The sequence below is a fragment of the Epinephelus fuscoguttatus genome, linkage group LG22, assembly GCF_011397635.1.
Source record: "Epinephelus fuscoguttatus linkage group LG22, E.fuscoguttatus.final_Chr_v1".
Lineage (NCBI taxonomy): Eukaryota > Metazoa > Chordata > Actinopteri > Perciformes > Serranidae > Epinephelus > Epinephelus fuscoguttatus.
In genome coordinates, this window is record NC_064773.1 from 2,798,428 (window position 1) to 2,817,921 (window position 19,494).

Below are 19,494 nucleotides of genomic sequence, written 5' to 3' on the forward strand. Positions count from 1 at the left end.
TACGTGGTGAAGAGGGAGCTGAGCCGGAAGGCGAGGCTTTCGACTTCCTGGTCCATCTACGTCCCAACCCTCACCTATGGTCATGAGCTCTGGGTAGTGACTGAAAGAATGAGATCGCGGATACAAACGTCTGAAATGAGTTTCCTCTGTAGGGTGTCTGGGCTCAGCCTTAGAGACACGGGGAGGAGCTCGGAGTAGAGCCGCTGCTCCTTCATGTTGATGTGGTTCAACATCTGATCAGGATCCTCCTGGGCGCCTCCTGTTAGAGGTGTTCTGGGCACGTCCCACTGGTAGGAGGCCCCGGGGCAGACCCAGAACACACTGGAGGGATTATATATCTCATCTGGCCTGGGAACACCTCGGGGCCCTCCAGTGTTGGTTCGCTTTTTGTAGTGCCGTATATACTGGTGTGTATTGGTGTGTACTGGTATGTGCACCAGTATATGTGAGTGGAGCAGTGTTTTTGCGCTGATGTCAGTGATCCTCAGCTTCCTGCCTCCGACTGAGGTTCACATGTGGAAAACACCCTCTTCATCTCCTGGCGGGGGTCATGTGACTCCTGCTGCCACGTGGCGTTCTGATTGGTCGCTCCCACTTATATAAAAAAAAACCGATGTCATGAAAGCAAACATTTGGTGAAATGATTGAAGAAAGGATTTTTTTTCACCCCCATCATGCACTATGGCTCCTCATCATTGGCCAGCAGCGATGATGATGATGATGATGCTTGGATGCCTTTTTTCTCTTTTTTTTTTGCTTTTGCATCGTTGCCATGGCGACGGGGCCGCTCCTCCACACCCACGCTGCTTACCCCCTCTCTCTTTTTCTCCCTCGCTCGCTCAGGAGAGGGAGAGAGAGGGAGAGGTGTGTTTTCTAACCCACGCATTAGAGTGGGAGACAGCGTGCGCACTCACACGTGCACGCACACACACACTCACACGCACATATGCACAGAGTGTGTGTCATGCTAGCAGTGTGTGGGCTGAACCGACCAGCCTTCCACTCATCCTGCCTCTCCCTCCCTCTCTCTTCCTCTCTCCTCTTCTTCTTCTCTCTCTCTCTCTCTCTCTCTTTTCGTCTCCAGATACACCTCCTCCTCCTCTTCTTCTTCTTCCTCTTCTTCCTCTTCTTCTTCTTCTTCTTCTTCTTTTTTTCCCATCCTCCATCATCTCTCTCCTCCACCTCTCTCCATCAGTCCCTTCCTTTTCTTTTCAGTTTATCATCATGGAGAACGAGTCGCCGATCTTCTGGGTGAGTCTCTCTGCAGCTCCGTGTGTGTGTGTCTCATGTGTGTGTGTCAAAGTGAATGCATGTGTGTGTGGCTAATGTCGCTTTGGCAATATGTTTGTGTGTGTGTATTGGTGTGTGTGTGTGTGTGTGTGTCAGTCACTTGCTGCCGGTCTGTAACTTTAAAAGTCGTGACTAAATTACCTTTGCACTTTACCTTTTTTCATACCTGTCGTCATCCTCTCATCTCCTCCTCTCCTTTCCTTATTCCCTCCCTTCCTGTCCTTCTCTCCTATCTGCATTCCTTCTGTCTTTTTCTTTCCTTGCTCTCCTTCTTTCCCTTTCCTTTCATCGTTTCTTCCATCATCTCTTCATCTTGTCTTTTTTGCTGTCACCGTCTGTCCTGTCATCTCCTTCACTCATCCGTCGTTTGCTTCCTTACCTCTCCTCACCCCTCCACTCGTCTCCTCTTTATCTCTTTTCCTTGTTTCCTTTCCTCTTCCCCTCATTTTCCTTCTTTCCTTTTCTTGCTCTCCTTCTTGCATCTTGTCTTTTTCTCCCTCTGTCCTGTCATCTCCTTTCCTCATCCCTGATTTCCACTTCATTTCCTTCCCTTGCCCCACTCCATTCACCTTTTCTATCTCCTTTCCTCACTTCATTTCCTCCTTTGCCTCCCCCATCCCTCATTTCTTCCATCCTTTCCTTCATCTCATCTTTTTTGGCTATCTTCCGTCTGTCCTGTCATCTCCTTCCCTGATCCGTCATTTGCTTCTTTCCCTGTCCTCACCCTCCACTCATCTTGTCTTTATCACCTTTCCTTGTGTCCTTTCCTCTTTTCCTGGTTTGCCTTATTTCCTTTCCTTGCTCTCTCTTCATTCGTCCTTTCCTCTCCCTCCTCTTGCATCTTGTCTTTTTTCTCCGTCTGTCCTGTCATCTCCTTTCCTCATCTCTCATTTCCACCCCCCCCTCCTCCACTCATCTCTTCTTTATCTCCTTTCCTCATTTCCTTTCCTCTTTTGCCTTCTTTTACTTACCCATCCCTCATTTCTTCCATCTTTTCTGTCACCTTGTCCTTTTTTGCTGTCCTCCATCTGTCCTGTCATCTCCTTCCTTGATCTGTCATTTGATTCGTCCCCTCTCCTCACCCTCCACTCATCTCGTCTTTATCTCCTTTCCTCATTTCCTTTCCTCTTGTCCTCGTTTGCCTTCTTTCCTTTCCTTGCTCCCTTTTCTTTTGTCCTTCTCTCCCCGTCCTTGTGCATTTCATCCATCCTTTCTTTCATCTTGTCTTCTTTTTCCTTCTGTCCTGTCATCTCCTTCCCTATCCCTCATTCTTACTTCCTTTCCATCCCTTGCCCCCCCCCCCCCCATCTCCTCTATATCTCCTTTCCTCATTTCCTTTCCTTCTTTGCCTTCTCTTTTTCCTCCTCCACTCCTCTCTTCCATTCCTTCTTTGACCTCAGTCCTGTCATCTCCTTCCCTCATTTGTCACTGGCTTCCTTCCCTCTCCTCACCCTCCACTCATCCCCTTTATTTCTTTTCCTCTTTTTCTCATTTGTCTCCTTTCCTTTCCTTGCTCTCTTTTAGTTCATCCTTTCCCCATCTTCCTCTTTCATCTCATCTTTTTTCTCCTTCCCTCATCTCCACCTCCTTCTCTTCCCTTGCCTCTCATTTCCACCTCTCCTCATTTGCCCTCTTTTCTCTCCTCCCTCCCCTCTTCCTTTCCTTCCCTTCCCACCTTTCCTCTTTCCCTTCATTTCTTCCTCTTTCTACTTCTGTCCTGTCATCTCCTTCCCTCATTTTCTTCCATCCTTTCCTTTCCATGCCTTCCTCTCTTTATCTCCTTCCCTCATCCCTCATTTGCTTCCTCGCCGTCTTTCCCTTTCTCTTCATCTCCTTCGCTCATCCCTCACTTCCTTCCTGTCCTTGCCTTCCTCACTTCTTTTCATGCTCTCAGCCCTTCATTTGCTTCCTCCACTTTCCTTTTCCTTTCCTTTCCTTTCCTTTCCTTTCCTTTCCTTTTCCTTTCCTCATTTGCTTCCATTCCTTTACTTTCCTAGTCTCCTCTTTCCTCTTCCCTCCTTTCCTTCTTTCCTGTTCCTTCCTCTCCACTTCCTCTTTCTCCACTTGTGTCTTTCCACCTTTATCCTCTTCCTCTCTGCCTCTCCCTTTCCTTCCCTTTCTTTTACATTTTCCTCATTTTCCTTCTCTCCTCTTGTCATTTCCTTTCCTTTCTTCTGCTCCTTTGCTTTCTCTGATCCCTTTTCCCGTGTCCTCCCTCTCTTCTTTTATTCATTTTCTCCTTCATCTGCTTCCCCTCCTTTACTCCTCTCCTCCTTTTCTTATGTTTTTTAAATTTGTGTCCTCTTTCTCTCATTTCATTTCCTTTTCTATCCCTCCTCCTGTCTCTTTCCTTCTCTCTGAGGGTTGTCTTTATTTCCTGTTTCCTCCAGCATCACTTTACCGTCCTTGTGTGTGTGTGTGTGTGTATGTGTGTGTGTGTTATGTAAGCTAAGCTGAGCAGAGAGAGTGTGTAGGCCGTAGTCTCAGACCGTCTATCTAAAGAGATGATCTGCCCCCCCCCCCCCCCCAAAAATCAAACACTTCAAACAGGAAGTGGATCTTCTTCTTCTTCTTCTTCTTCTTCTTCTTCTTCTTCTGCAGCGCTGACACTCTTTAACATCACATGGTTGTCATGGCAACATGTTAAGCTCAGCGCCACTGTGACTGCATGCATGAGTGACTCCTCGATGGTCAGAGGTGAAACGGCTTCACTGGCTACCAGAGAGGAAAATCAAACAAGCCTGTTTTATTTTTTTTAATTCTTTAAGCACAGTTACAGGACTACATTTCCCATGATGCAGCATGTGTTCAGACCGTCATGGTTCGCTTGTATTCACAATCGTGAAGACCTGCCACTGACTGTTAATAAAAAATGACTGACACGAGCTCAGACAGCCTCAGCCATCTTTTTAATCTACTGCCTACGTTTATGCTATGCTCTACGTACCACCCCTTCCTTAGTAACTGTTGCTATGTCAGATAACATACAGTCAATAAATTGGCAGTGTTTACTCTGCACTGGGCACCAAAATAAACTTATAATAAATTTAATAGTTCTCATGAAAAATAAGGTGAAGTCAGCTCAGTACAGATCAGATAAAGCCACGGCTGTAATGTCTGTGTTCATAATAATAATGTGTTGCAGTTAAATCTGCGGCTCCTCTCAGCTTCAGGGAGCTTGATAGTGAGTTTAAGCTCAATGTTTCTGTGTCCGGCTGTAACTTCACTGTCCTGGTTAACTCTCAGTGCTCTCATAGTGTCAGTTTCACTGAGCACGACCTGCTCAGCAGCAAACAGCAGACAGACACATTCAGGGCGTCTGTTCAACCAACGTTTGGGGAGCACTTCATCCCAGTGCTCCATATAAAATATATATGTCCTTTATTTAACCAGGTAAAAGTCTTACTGAGATTTAAAAAGTAACCTGGCACAACATTCAGTTAAAATACAACACACACAAAAAGTTAAATAAAGAAATAAATATGTACAATTTTCTGAAACGATTACAGTGAAAATTTAAGTAGCAACACACTGACCAGGAGTGTTTTTTTTCTCGACTGTTTGAAATTGACTGAAATTCAGACAATTACAGGACCTTCTGTAAGTTATTTCACGATGAAAGTGCAACGTATTTTAAAGCTAATTTGCGCTCTGTGTGAAACTTACACATGTACTTACACATGTTGATGAAGCACTGTGTGTATTTATTTTTTCTGTGACAATATTGTGACATTACCATCACGTAGGACGCTATCATAATGCTGTGAACTAAGGACGGGCGTTTTAAATAACTTCCATATTGGTGTAATCGCTTTAAATAATTATGGAGTGCTTGAGTCCTCGTATAAAAAAACAAAAAACAAATTCAAGATTATGTGATGGGCAAAGCAGTTCTTTAGATGTTACTGAATCACTAGAATCAGTTCATTAAAAAGATTCGGTCACTGAATCGTTCAGTGCTCAGTCTCTCCATTGCTGCTGCTGCGTCTGCGTCTGCCCTGCACTGGTAAGACTCATCTCTGGACGGCCTAACGCTTTAAGTTTGTTTATCTGGAAACTAAGTCTGTTAAAACAGTGGGGAGGTGTGTGATTGTGTTCATGCAGCTTGACTCCTGGCTACATTAGGGAGCGATCACACCGAGATGAAACGCTGGAAACGTGACGGCAGTAAAACCATTGTTTTCCTATGATATAGCGCATCTGACCGACATTCAAGCATCTTTTTAGACGGGCGTTTTTCCGGCATCTTTTTAGACGCACGTAGATGCTGAAAAGTTAAAATATTTTCAACTTTTTGAGCGTCAGATGCCAGTAGCTAGTGCGCATTGAATAAGCGCTTCCAGCGTTTCAAGCGTCTTTGAAACGTCTGCGTCTCTAGCGTCTCATTTCTGTGTGATCACCCCCTTAGCTGTTAGCTTGGAGAAAACGGTCCCTATGAAAGTGTATCGCTGAGAAGAAATGATTTGATACACTCAGGGATCGGGTTACGTCGTTCACCGAGTGATGCGTTCACAGAGTGATTTGTCATGTGGTAAGCAGTCCCTCCCCTGCACCCTGGCTTTTTCTCAATTCGCGAGTGATTCATCATTCGCACAGACCGAATCAGCAGTTCCACTCCAGGCCTGCACGCTCACTGCTGAACTTAACTGAACTGAGAGATGAACGAGTCAGTTCCGGAAGTGATTCAGTTCAGTACGTTCACTCAACAGATTCATTCTTTTGAATGATTCGTTCGTGAACGACACAACACTAGATTAGGAATGTCAGTTGGCCAACAATGGAAAATAAGTGCAATTTGAAATTAATTTATTGAACAATTAGCCTGTTACATTATTATTCAAATGCAACACAAGTTAAATCACTTTCTGTCACTACGGTTACTGTGAGACGCAGCACCGAAGCACCGTCTCCTCGCTGCTCTCCTCCCGGTCCGTTCAGCATTAGCCTGGTTAGCATGAGCTAACACAGAAGCACCAGGTAACATCCCACACGGAGGAGTTTAATGGTCCCAACAAAGAGCTCGACTCTGTCCTGTTACTGCCTGCTAGGAAACGTTAGCTATGTGGAGCTCACAGTTAGCTCTGTCATTGTGTTTGTGTGTGCAGGGGATGTGGAGCTCACACTCTTGCAGAGTTCGTCTTGTGATAAACAGAGAGAGAGCGACAATGAAATAAGATTTTACCCATTTCCTTTAAAAATATAATCATGTTCACACGTGGAAGGTTGGACTGCGATTATCCTTGGAACGAGTGCTTGAGTGCTCACGCCCGTCCTTAATGTAACAGAGGGTCGACTACACAGTTATTAACAAGCTTACAATGCACACAGTGATAAAAGGACACGACTCAGCAGCAACATTCAGTGTCCGCTGATCTGCTGACACAGACGAGCCTCTCTTTCTTTGTTTCTGACTGACGGCTTGGGATAGACATTGAAGGGACGACAGTGATGACACCCTTTTTGATTAGTGATTTTCATCCAGAAGCGCTCGAAGCAGCTGCACAAAAATGTCGGATATTTTCTCTAAGTGGCTCCATACAAATTCTGGAGCCACTGGCACTCAAAAACACACATAAAAAAAAAAAAGATGCTATGTAGACACTGAGCCTTTGAGCCCTCACACACCAAGCTGACGGTTGGTCGTTGGTCAGTGTCCATCAGTGAGTGTCTGTCGCCCTAGTTTTTGCAATATGTACCACCGTGTTGGCACCACTCAGCCATTGTCATTGTTATCAGCCATTTTAAGCCAATTCATCACGTTAGTAAAGAATCCATCTGATTGGCTGTTGAGCTCAGTGCACACAAAGAGAAACGGATGTAAGGAAAGCAAACAACTGAAGTCGCGAGGGAGTGTGAGCAAGACAAAGTTGTTATATCGGCCAAGATTTTTGTTTTTAGTCATCAAGCTGTTTTGCAGAAACATTTCATAATTGTTCATGTTATTGTTCACTAGCGCATGGTCAACATTCTTCAGGTTGTGTTGTTAACGTGCTAACTGGCTAACTAGCATCTTGAATCCGTTCTGTTGGTCTCCAGATCTCCCTTTTTGAATGATGAATACAGACTAACGCCACCTGCTGTTGTGGAGAGTTATTTCCTCTCACGCAGGTGCAGAACGTACGTGTTGGTTGAGTGTTGGTTTGAGTCTTTGCGTTGTGCTCAGGTGCAACATTTTAACCGAGACACAGGCAACGTGAGGCGACGCAACAGCCTGTCTTCGCTGCCAGTAGTTCTTTGATGTCAGTTTGGTGAGTCTGGGCCTTTTGAGACAGCAGAACATTTAGCAGCTAGTGAGTCAGATAGTTCCCTCAGGAGGTGGTGGAGACCAAACACAGAGCTAAAATTTTGGATGGAATTCATCAGTCTGAATTCATCCTAATGAATCATCACGTTGCTCTGTGACTGCTGTAAGAAACTGTTTGCGAGTAAGTTGTTGTGTTGTTTCTGCCCCCAAGTGGCCAAAACAAAAATTGCAGATTTAAGTTAAAGCTAGTATCATTGATTCTGATCAGTGATTCTGAACAACTCAGATGTAATTAGAGGTAATTTTTTACTGGATTTGGATTCAATAAAATGCAGTAGAACTCCAGCCCTGATCATCATTACGTTGTTCGGTTCATCCAATACTTGACTGCTGATGGCTGTGGTGAAGATTTGGACCTGTAGGGGGCGCTGACGGGATTATAGGGCTTTAGTTCTTGCTCCTATGTGAAGAGAAAGAAACAGAACAGATCTGCCTCAGTTTTTAGGTTCCCAGTGATGTGAGAAACTTGACAAGATAAAGTCTGTGTCTGTGTGTGTGTGTGTGTGTGTGCGTGCACGTGTGCATGTGCGCGCGCAATGATAATACAGTGTGTATTATCAGCTCCTGCCATTGGTTACCATGGTAATGGCCAAGAGAGCTACATTTTCAGGGCACACACATCCTGTTCACACCTCACAGTGAAAAGCTTCTGTCCACAACTGGGCGGCTTCAGATCGACGTCTCTTCACACCTGAGCGGCGCTTATCAGGATCAGATGGTTTAGATTCCGAGCGACATGTGAGCAGTGAACACATGATGAATGCAAATATAGTCAAATGACTCCTCGACTTCACTGCACGGTAGATACTGCTGGAAGGGAACTCAGTAAGTCGGCGCTAATTAACAGTAAGAGTCCTGAATTAATGTGAGTTAAAGGGTCATTTTAACACCAAGATTAGACTGAACTCACAACCAGAATCAGCTTTGTGGACCAAGTATGTGAACGCATACAGTTTATATGTCTTCAGTTTTAATTTGCTCTCATTATAATAAACATAAACTACAAACAAGGACAACAAGGCTGAACAAGAAGGAAAATAAAACATGTCATGTACGTACAAAGAGGTGTAAAACAGGTGTATAAATATCCGTAACAAGCAACATACATCTATATACACGCTTAGTGCTTCTGTAAGTAATCTAAATAGTGCACAGGAAGAAAAAGAGAGCGGGTATTGTAATAGATTACTGTCTATACACCCACTGCATGTATAGATTACTGTCTATACATGCAGTGGGTGGTTGTGTGCAGTATACATGTCTATTTACAGTAAATCCAGTGTGCAGGATTTACAGATGGATGATACATATATGTTAAAGGTCCAGTGTGCAGGATTTAGGGGGATATTTTTGACGGAAATGGAACATAATATAATGAGTGTTTTTTCCTTTATGTATAATCACCTGAAAATAAGAATTGCTGTGTGCTCGTTACCTGACAATGAGACATTTATATCTACATAGGGAACACGTCATAGACTGTAAGAATAATAAACGTAGCTACTGTGACGTCACCCATTTGTTTGACATTTTGGCCGTCGCCATCTTGAGTTTTAGTAGCCAGAAGTGAACATATTTGGGCGAGAATGTGCCGATGTGGAGCGAGGGGTGGATCTGACCGAGAAGCCAAAGACACGACCTGCAGACATTCCGTCACTCAAAAAGGCCCACCCTTAATTATACGTAACTTTGAGCCACCAAATATCGTCAAATCTGGCTCCAGACAGCTGTAATGCCAAACTTGAAGTTTCAGAACGGGGGTCCACAAACCAATGGGTGATGTCATGGTAGCTACAGCCATTTTTTTTTTTTTTTTTACGGTCTATGGTTTGTAGGCATGAAAGGCCCTAAAGCACAGTTCAGACCAAAAATTTGTGACGAGACAAAACCGTTCTAGAAGGTTTCAGCAGTGTGAACTGGCCGGTCTGAGCTCAACTCAAGCCGGCTGATGGTGTCACCTGACACTCAGCAGGTCAAATGGCCGGCGGCTGGTTTTAGATAGATAATGATAATGGCTGAATTTTCATTTTTGGGTGCACTATCCCTTTAAGTCAAGTCTCAAGCCATGAATACCAGGTTAAAGCCAATTCGAGTTTGTTTTTTTTTTAAAATCAATGTCAAGCCAAGTCTCAAGTTCTCAGATTTGTGACTTGAATCTGACTCAAGTCGTGTGGCTTGGAGTCCCCCCACCTCTGTGTGTTAGCGTTTTTGATTACCTGATGAACAACAGTGGTGGAAGACGTACTAGTTGTATTGTCACACTGAAAAAAATATTGTGTCACAAGTAAAAGTCCTGCATTCAAAATCTTACCTGGGTAAAATTACACAACTTTGCAACATATTGCACTACAGTATGTGAGATAAGATAAGATAACGTAACATAATGTAACATAACGTAAGGTAACGTAACGTAAGGAAATGTAACGTAACGTAAGACTTTAGTGATCCCACACCTGGTATATTCACGTGTTACAGCAGCTCAAGGGTCAAAAAAGGGTTAAAATATTACATAAATACATATGAGATAAAATGTAAAATAAAGTAATAGATAATAAAATCTATATACACCTTTCACTTATACAGACATTGTATGAGTGTATGAGTACATGAGTGCGATACTCCATGATTGATTGTTGCACAGCACAGCTGAGATATAAAAATATAACCTATAAATATTAAATATTATTGCACCGAGATAACGAGAATGCTAATTAATGGCAATCAGATGTCATTATCCTGACAACATGTTCAGATACACATCACATGTTGAGATCATGTGGAGACAGGCTCTTAGCTTTGGATGTTTCTACATTCTCACTGCTGATTGTCTTCAATATAACTGCTGCTGCTCCTCGGGCAAGAGCCACTTAGCGCTGATGCAAAAACCGGAAAATGACACAGTTTTACAATTTGACAAAATGCATCATTTCTTGTTTCCCACACAGTTTGACACCTGTGAGAAAACCCAACCAGGCACCTTCCTGTTCTCCTCAATGTGCTGCTCTGATTCGTATGTGCTGTTAGTTTTCTGTCAGCTGTGTCTGCCTGGTTTTACCTGGTTGTGCTGCTGCTTTCATGTTTCACGTGATCCTCTCAGAGAGATGCTTGAGATCCCGAAAGCCTGTTCTTGACCAGGTACCGTCTCCTCGAGGCAAAACAACAAAAGGCTCCTGGCAGTGAGAACCACTCTACGTTAAATCTGATTATTTTTACAAGAGGTTTGGCTTGTAACAGGATCCCACAGCTGGAGGTGGGCACAGAGGTGTTTAATCTCAAGTGTTTCTTCAAAAGGCGGACTTCAAAATCTGTTCTGTAGAAAATAATACACATTGTTCACGGTGACCTCAGTTACCATCTCCTTTAAAAGAGATACTAGTGTCTGACAGCCATGAGCTGCCGATGACAGGTTTCCCAGCTCGGGTCCAAACTGTTCTTTACTCATTCTTCATTCTTTATACGTTTTAGAGGTTGAGCTAAACTGTGGTTCATTTTTTATAATCCAAAAGTGTTTCTAGCTGTTATAAAATGATTGGACCAAAATAGGTAACAGAGAGAAGAGTGTTACCACAGCCTACACATAAAATATATATATAAAATATCAGTGGAGTTTTATCACTGATGCTTTAACAGGTACGCAGCTTTTTAATGTTACAGCCAGTGGAGCACATTTAGTTGAGTACTGTCCTGAAGTACAAGTTTGAAGCACCTTATTTGAGTATTTCCATTTAAAGAAGAAGAAGGAGAAAATAAACTTTATTAATCCCCTGAGGAGAAACTCAATTCTTTAACTTGAAATACTGAAATACTCACAGATGCACAAACAGGACATATTTATGCATTAAATGGAGAGCTGTCAGAGCGAGGGAGGTGTTGGGGGTTCTGTGCTTTCCTCAAGAGTTCCTTGGTGGTGCCCAGGAGGTGAACTGGCACCTCCCTAGCTACCAGTCCATGCTCCATATTTGGTCCTTACGGGACCTCGAATCTGTGGCCCTCTGGTTACAAACCCAAGTGGTCTGAGCTACTGCTGCCATATTCTGTGCTACTTTATATTTCTACTCTGCCACATCTCAGATGGAGGCATTGTTACTTACTTACTTAGGCCGTTGACAAGGGACCTCCAGAGTACCCGATTGATAGCTTTCTTTTCTATCTGTGACCAGGTGTATCCCATCTTCTTGGATTCCACATCAGAGCCTGTCTGGTGATGTTTGACATTGGTTTTCGAAGAGTGTGCCCTATCCATTTCCATCCTCTTCGTCCAATTTCATCTTTAGCTGGTATTTGCTGTGTCTTTGTCCAAAGATCTTCATTTGTGATCTCGTTTGGCCAATGGATTTTCAAGATTCTTCTCAGGCACCTGTTTATGAAGCTTTGCACTTTGTTAGCTGTGTTATTTGTTGTTCTCTGGGTCTCGGCTCCATAGAACAGGACTGATTTTACGTTGGAGTTGAAGATTCTTATTTTTGTTTGTTGTTGAATCTCCTTTGAGCACCATATGTTCTTAAGTTGTTAGAAGGCTGCCCTTGCCTTACCTACTCTGGCTTTGATGGAGGCATTGTTACCTACATTCATTTAACACCTTTGGTTACTTTGCAGATTCTGGCTATTATAGAAAATATAATTAGATCATGTATTATTGAGATGAATCTACCCAGCATTATTTAAAGTCATTAAAATGAGCTCCACCTTCGCCAGCTGCAACATTAAAGAGATGAACACATTAATGCATCAATAATTATAACCTAATAATATACATTATTCTGCATAATGAGCACTTTTCCTTTTGGTAATTTAAATATATGTTCATACTAATTATTATGTACTATGATATATTGGCCGAAATGGATCATAGTATAATAAGTATGTTTTCTTTAGTCACCTGAAAATAAGAGTCATTGTGTTTTTGTTACCTCAGAATGAGACGTTTATATCTATATAAGGAACGAGTCCTCATTTACAGAGATTGGCATGGTGCACCACCATGTTTCTACAGTAGCCCAGAATGGACAAACCAAACACTAACTCTAGAAAAGGAATATACGGTTCCGTAGACATGTAAACAGGATGGACAGAGATTTTGGAAAACGATGACGTTGCAACCCAGTTCGCACATGCCCATTAGGCTCCCGGGAACCACGACAACAATAGCGGATATATGCTGGGTTGTTTAGGTTTGTTAGCACTTTTGGGACTACTTAAGGCTATACTTGTTGCATGGGCACTTTTCGTGCACGTTTGGCTGCCATGCGTATTTTGCGGTCGTTTGGCGTGTAGGCCGCACACTGCGAGGTAGCGTGACGTGTACGTGAGATGCAATATTGACATGAACAAAAGCGGCGCTTGTGCGAAGTATACCTAGAGACTGTGAACGTGAAGTTGGAGGTGGACTGGTGAAAAGGACATAATGGAATGAAAGATGTAGGAGCAAGGTAGACCCAGAAGATGTCAGTAATGCAACGTATCGGATGTCAACTGCCGTAAAATTCCAAAGAAGAAGAAGAAGTGAGGTCGGAGGTCATCACAATGTGATTGGTTAAGGGGCCGCACATGCCATCTCCGATGGCGGCGGAGACAACACCTTTTCCGCTGCCGAGATCTTAACAGCAATAAAATATGATCTCCTCTTCACTGAGAGTGTCCATGTTTGTGTTTATCTGGAAATACACTGTCACCGCCTTCTTCACTTTTCGCGACCTCTGTGTCTGAGTGCTACGGTCTCCCCCTAGCGGAGACCACCAGTATCAGGCGTTTTGGCTGCATCGACGAACGTCCGTGCTGCAGCAAGTATACACACAGGTGCAGCACACCGTGTACGCCTACGTTTGGCCACGCAGCAAGTATACTTCTTGCTTTACGAGCTTACAAATTAACTTAGCACTGCTGCATCAACATCAGCGCTACATCGGCGCACAAAGACGTGTGCTGTGCCCAATATTACTTGGTCCACAGGTCCGCCAGAAACTACGGTTTTAGATCAGACCTGTTTTTATCACTAGCGCCAAGAGGAAAACAAAGCACTGTGCATGTGCAGAACGTTCTTCTATGGTGTTTGACATATGGCGTATCGCCACCTACTGGCCTGGCATGCTAATTGCAGCAAAAAACTGCCGTTTTTGCATTTTTGTTTAAACATGGATATCATTTTCACAACTGATTGTGTAAACCCAGAATTTTTTTTATATGGGATAAATAAAAATCCGTTTTTATTTGTATCCGTATCCGTGTAAACGAGGCCTAAATCAGCTGATCTGTTTGAAATTTTAACCAGGAGAAGTTTCAGCTGGTTATAATCCGCAGTCCTCACCGTTCAGTGCCACTAAATCCCCCTAAATCTGACTCAGTGGACCTTTAAGTAAAGATTTGAATGCACAACTTTTACGTGAAACAGAGCATTTCTACACTGTTGTATCACTACTTTTACTTATGTAAAAGATAGGGGTCATTGTTCCAACTGTAAGTAAAGATACAAAAGTATTATGTAACACTTGGTGGAGGTGGAGCACATTTTAACTACTTTATTTACTTTTGGAGAGTTTAATCTGTGAAGCTGTGTCCTGTTTTATGAAGTTATAAAATATTTTTGTTTGTAAAATCTTGATCTGAACAGTAACTGAAGCTGCCAGATTTTTGTAGCGGAGTAAAAGTACAATAATTACGTTGAGACATACGTGGAGTAGAAGCATGAAGTACTATTGTGTGTGTGTGTGTGTTATCAGTGCCGTCCAGCTTCTGGGCTTTTTCCTGCCAAACATCCGTTTCTTGGCAACCCAGACAGGAAACAGGAAGTGTGAGTCACAGGAAGAACTTCTAATCTTTGTCAAGTTTTTTTTAAATTGTTCTCTTGTTTCCAACATGTCCTCCTGCTGTCTGCGTTGCCATGGAAACACCCTGGTGTCCTCAGACATACAAACACACACCAGCTGGCTAGCATGCTGTTAGCAATTAGCTGGCTACCAGCTGGCTACTGGCTGACTAAACAGGAAGCTAGCAGCCCTCTGCTAATAGGCTACCAAAGGTCAACTGCTGGTTCCTCGCAGGCTGCCAGCCTTATGCTGCTATCTGACAACCAGTTAGCAAAAAGCTGTCTGCTGACAGGCTGAGCGCTAACATGACAGGAAATCAACAAGGACAGTTAGCTGGAATCATGATAGCTGTTATTTTCGTGATGATGGGCTACAAAGGCTGCGGCTAAGTGGCTAATATGAAACTAACTGACTATTACTCAGGAGTCTATTAACAGGCTGCTGAGAGCTAACCGTTTTAAGTGCCTGCATCCACATAGCAGGATAGCATAGTTTTTGTTTCCATGACAACAATATCTTGACACTAACATTAGCCAGGTAGCTAACATCATGCTACATTAACAGAGGGTTGACAACACAGTTAATAACAAGCGTACAAAATGAACGGTGATAGACGCACAACACTCAACAACAGCATCCAATGTCTGTCGACAATTGTGACCTAGCTAAAGAAATGGAACGTCACTCGTGTCACTGAAAAAAAAAAGATGCTAGGAGCAGCGCTTTTTCTTTAAGCAGCCGCATGCGGCCACATACGATCACTCCTTATTGAGAGCAACTGAAAAACAAAACTTGCGCTGAGAAAAAATGCTTTGTGGATACACTAGAGCACATCTCGGGCCACATTTTCCTGACCGGACCCGACCCGAGTCTGAGACAGTTAAAACCAAGCCCGACCCGACCCCGACAGACTTTCTGATTTCTAAGTCCGAACCTGACCCAAGCCTGACGCAGTTTGTTGCCTGACATAAGCTATGTTTCCATCCAAAAGTGATTGGAATCATTGGGAAATGTGCATCAAAAGAAATACGAATCCTGTGTGTTTACATTAAATGTACGGACTTTGGTGAAAACTACGAACTTGCGCGAGTTTTCCGCAGAACCGGAAGCAAAACAAGTCTCATATTCTTCTTCTATGTTTTCTGGCAGTTGGCAACCAGTTTGTAAATGCATTACCGCCTTCCCGACCCGGAGTGTGGATATCACCATGGAGAGAGGTGCGCTACGTCAGACTTAATTCAAACATAACTGTTTCCATCCCCCGTTTTGCGAATCAACATTTTTTCGAATCAACCAAAATCTGGCTAAAGCGAGTGTATTTTAGTTTGTGCTAATCAGGGGATTTTAATTCGAATTTTGGCGTTTCCATCATAATTTTCCGATGTGATACTTCTAGATGCGCATCTAAACAGGCTGATGGAAACATGGCCATAGTTATTGTTATGGACAGTGTGTAAATGACCATCAAAAGGCTGCCGTTACGCACAGTCAGACATGCCACACGCACCTGCCTGAAATGTAACTATTGGCCTGTGTTGCATTCAGACGTTGTCACGTAAATAACGTATTCCAACACTAAAATAGGCCACAGCACAACACAGCAGCATGTCAAGTGGGCCAAACCTGTGCAAAACTTCTGATTTGTTGTCCAAACCTGGCCTAACCTGTACGCCTCGGGTTGGTTATCCATACTCTAGGACACAGGCCCTAACATGACAGAACGTCAACAACGACAACTAGTTAGGCTGATGTTAGCTGTTATTTGTGTGATATGGGCTACCAAAGGCTAACAACTATGGCTAAGTTGCTAATATGAGATTAACTGAGTATTAGTCAGGAGTCTACTAACAGGCTGCCAATAGCTAACAATGCCAACATGACAGAAAGTCAACCAGGATAGCTAGCTGTTAGCTGTTAATACTCTGATAATGGGCTACCAAAGGCTAACAGCTAATATACAGCTAATATCAGTCAGGAGCCTACTAACAGGCTGCCAATACAGTAGCTAATGGCTGTCCACAATGACAACTACAAATGCTACTGGTTGCCTTCCACTGTTAGCATTCTACTAGCATGCTAGGCTAACACCTGAACAGTGACAGGCTACTAGCTCTGCGACACAAGAGCAGCTAGCTGGCTCCCAGTAAACTCATCAGTGACTAAAGATTCCTCACAGCTGCTGGCAGAAACTTGTAAAAGTGTTCATGTGAACTTGGATTTATTTGGTGCCTGAAAAACCAAAGCCAAAAGATATTAAACAGAGATAGTCTGGAAAATCTGTGGTTTGATTCAGGGAAAATTGCAATAGATAATAATAATAATTTAGGGCTTGAAATCTGGGGCCATTATGTCACTGTATCACCTCAGCATCCACCACAAATGACATTTTTGCATCCAGTATTTGACATACCGATGACGTAGCTTTGATCGCCAACCACTGGTTCGGAGAGTGTTTGGAGTTACTCTAGTGTGGACAGAGATCTTTTGTAAAACAAAAGCTGAGTAAACAGATGTTTTTTTCATATGTAGGGGAAAATATAAATTTAAAATATATCCATATACTTCCAGGGCCTAAAACTCCAAAGTCAGTTGGTTCATTAGTGTCACCACCTGTCAGGATTAGATCCCTCCAAAGCCAAACACAAAATCCACGTTATCATCAGTTTAATATTTTTGTGTCTCTGATTTTGGACATGACAGTGATTCAGTCCACAACTGCTACCTGAAGCTCACAGTAAATCCTAATCTTCTGCACTGAGCCCCACCATCAGTTTTATATTTTTTGGACTCCTCTGAGAATAGAAAGAGAGAGATGGATCAATATTTAGAACTTTACATAATACTACCAGTTAGAAACGTGGTGTGCGTCTCTTCTGTTGGCCTTGTTGCCATGCTAACAGCTTCATATTGTGTAACTGACTGAACCTGAAATGGCCTCCACAAAATGCAACTGTGTCTGACCCAATTCTGCTTTAAACTGCAAGACAGCTCTCTCCGTCGTCTCTGTACTCCCTCCACTCCTCTTCTGACATGTTTTTTTTTCTTTTTCTCCCCCTCCTCCCTCTCCTTCACATCCTGGCCTCCCCTTCTCCTTTACCTCCCACCCGCCTCCTCCCCATCTTCCTCTCGCTCTTCCTCCCTCTTTTCCTCCCTTTCTACAGGATGGGCAGGGCAGCTCCCAGAATACAATCTGAAACTCTGAGACCTCTCACTCTGCTGCAGGATTACTACACATTACCTACAGTTAGACTTCAGTAACGAACTCACCGTTTACTGTAAAACTACTGCGGACTCTGTTCATCCTACGAGAGGAAACTACAACATCTGAGGAAACTACTTCATCTGCTGCAGAAACTACTCACTCTGACACTACTGTCACTACACACAGGATTACAACAGTCCACCAGAGGTCCAACCAATCAGAACCCAACCAGAGACACAAGAACCTGGCACCTCAGGCTGGACCAGAACCAGAAGCCAAACCAGTACCGGACCAGTAAGCCAGTCAGACTCTGTAGAGTGGATCAGACCAGTCCAGGACAGACCAGAAGAGACCAGTAGAAATCAGTAAAGGCCATTGGAAAAGTTTGATGGGACTGCTGACGATAGGTGAGTGACTCTTATCTTTATTACTGGAAGTGTTGGGGTTACTGGGACTAAACTGGGATGGATCTAGAACCAGTCAGTCAAATTAAAGTAGGACGCCACAGGATGGTGGTTCCTGTAAAATCAGTTAATGTAGGACCCGAAGATGAGCAGCATTTTTTTAATTGTTCCATTTCCTGTTTTGTTTCCGTCTGGTTTCTATGAAAGTCAAAGTCTTGGCCCTGATTGGTTCACACAGCCTCCAATATATCATCAAGGTTGGAAACACTCGTTCACATTTTTAATGCGGTCAGTGAATATTAAAATGATATTTGAAAATTCTGTGAATTTCTGGTTAATTTTCAGTACATTTTCTGACATCATACGCGGGAAGTTGAGCTTTTTGTAAAATAAATAAACAAATAATTTCATGAGGTGAAAAAAGAAGGATTATAATAAATAAATAAATAAATAAACAATATTTTTTGTGACAAATAGATATATTTCCACAATTTCAATATAAAAACCCTTCTGTGCAATATTGAACTTATGTGTTGGGAAACACACATAAAATCTGACACGGAGGAAGACCATGGAGAGGATGATGAAGGCCTGAAAGCAAAATTATGTTTGTTTCCATTTACATATGACATAGAAAATAGCCTGAGCAATAGATTCAGTCATTTACATTTTCTTCCTGTTAATTCCCATAATGTCTAATTAATTTCTGTTAATTTTTATTTCATTTGATTTCACTTTATCAGAATATATTCTGAAATGTGTCACTGTTGTACACACTGCACATCATATCAGACATTATGAAAAGTGGATGCAGTGAGTAATTTAATTATTAATGTTATATTCAGTGTTGGACTCAGGTACACTGAGACTACTTTGAACCTAAACTCTGATTTAGCAGGAATAGAACAGACCTGTTCAACTGAGCCTGTTGGACTTTAAATCTTCTTCCCATGAAAAACTCCCCCCTTGAATCCTCCCAGTATTTTGCAACCCTTTAGTCATAAGGCTTGATAACATGAGCAGATGTCAGATAAAAAAAAAAGAGCATCACTGGAGCAAAGTTACCGACTGACCTCAACTCGGTCACGACCAGCTCAACTAGCGTCGCTGATGTCGCAGCAGTAAATTAGCTCAGTGTTTTTTAAGAGCTCGGATGTTTAACTTATCTGTACAGGTTATGAACATTATTTACACTCTTAACAACCTGCTGATTTTCACTTTGATGGTTTCAATGTTCTCCTAATTTCTTAACAAAGAAATGAAGATATCGATTGATGGAGAAAATAATCAGTAGTTAATAGTTCAAACTGAACTCCACCTCAAACAACTCCAACACTTAAAACCTGCTTTTACATAAATGCATGAGTCAGAATCATCTAATGAGATCAGATATGATAATATAAGAGTCAGTTTGGTACTTGTAAGACTTAACTACATTTTACTGATAATACTTACACAGTTTTACTGAAGGAACATTTTCAATGCAGGACT

At 42.7% G+C, this 19,494-nt stretch overlaps 1 protein-coding gene across 2 annotated transcripts in view; it reads left to right on the top strand.

Annotated features, from left to right (window-relative positions):
* Positions 1 to 1,001: 1,001 nt before the first annotated feature.
* shank3b (SH3 and multiple ankyrin repeat domains 3b) overlaps positions 1,002 to 19,494 on the top strand; it is an 80,302-nt gene continuing 61,809 nt past the window's right edge. For both annotated transcript variants that reach the window (XM_049566941.1, XM_049566940.1), the window contains exons 1-2: positions 1,002 to 1,251; positions 17,559 to 18,006. The gene's annotated coding sequence lies outside the window, so the exon portion shown is untranslated. The remainder of the gene's footprint in view (positions 1,252 to 17,558; positions 18,007 to 19,494) is intronic.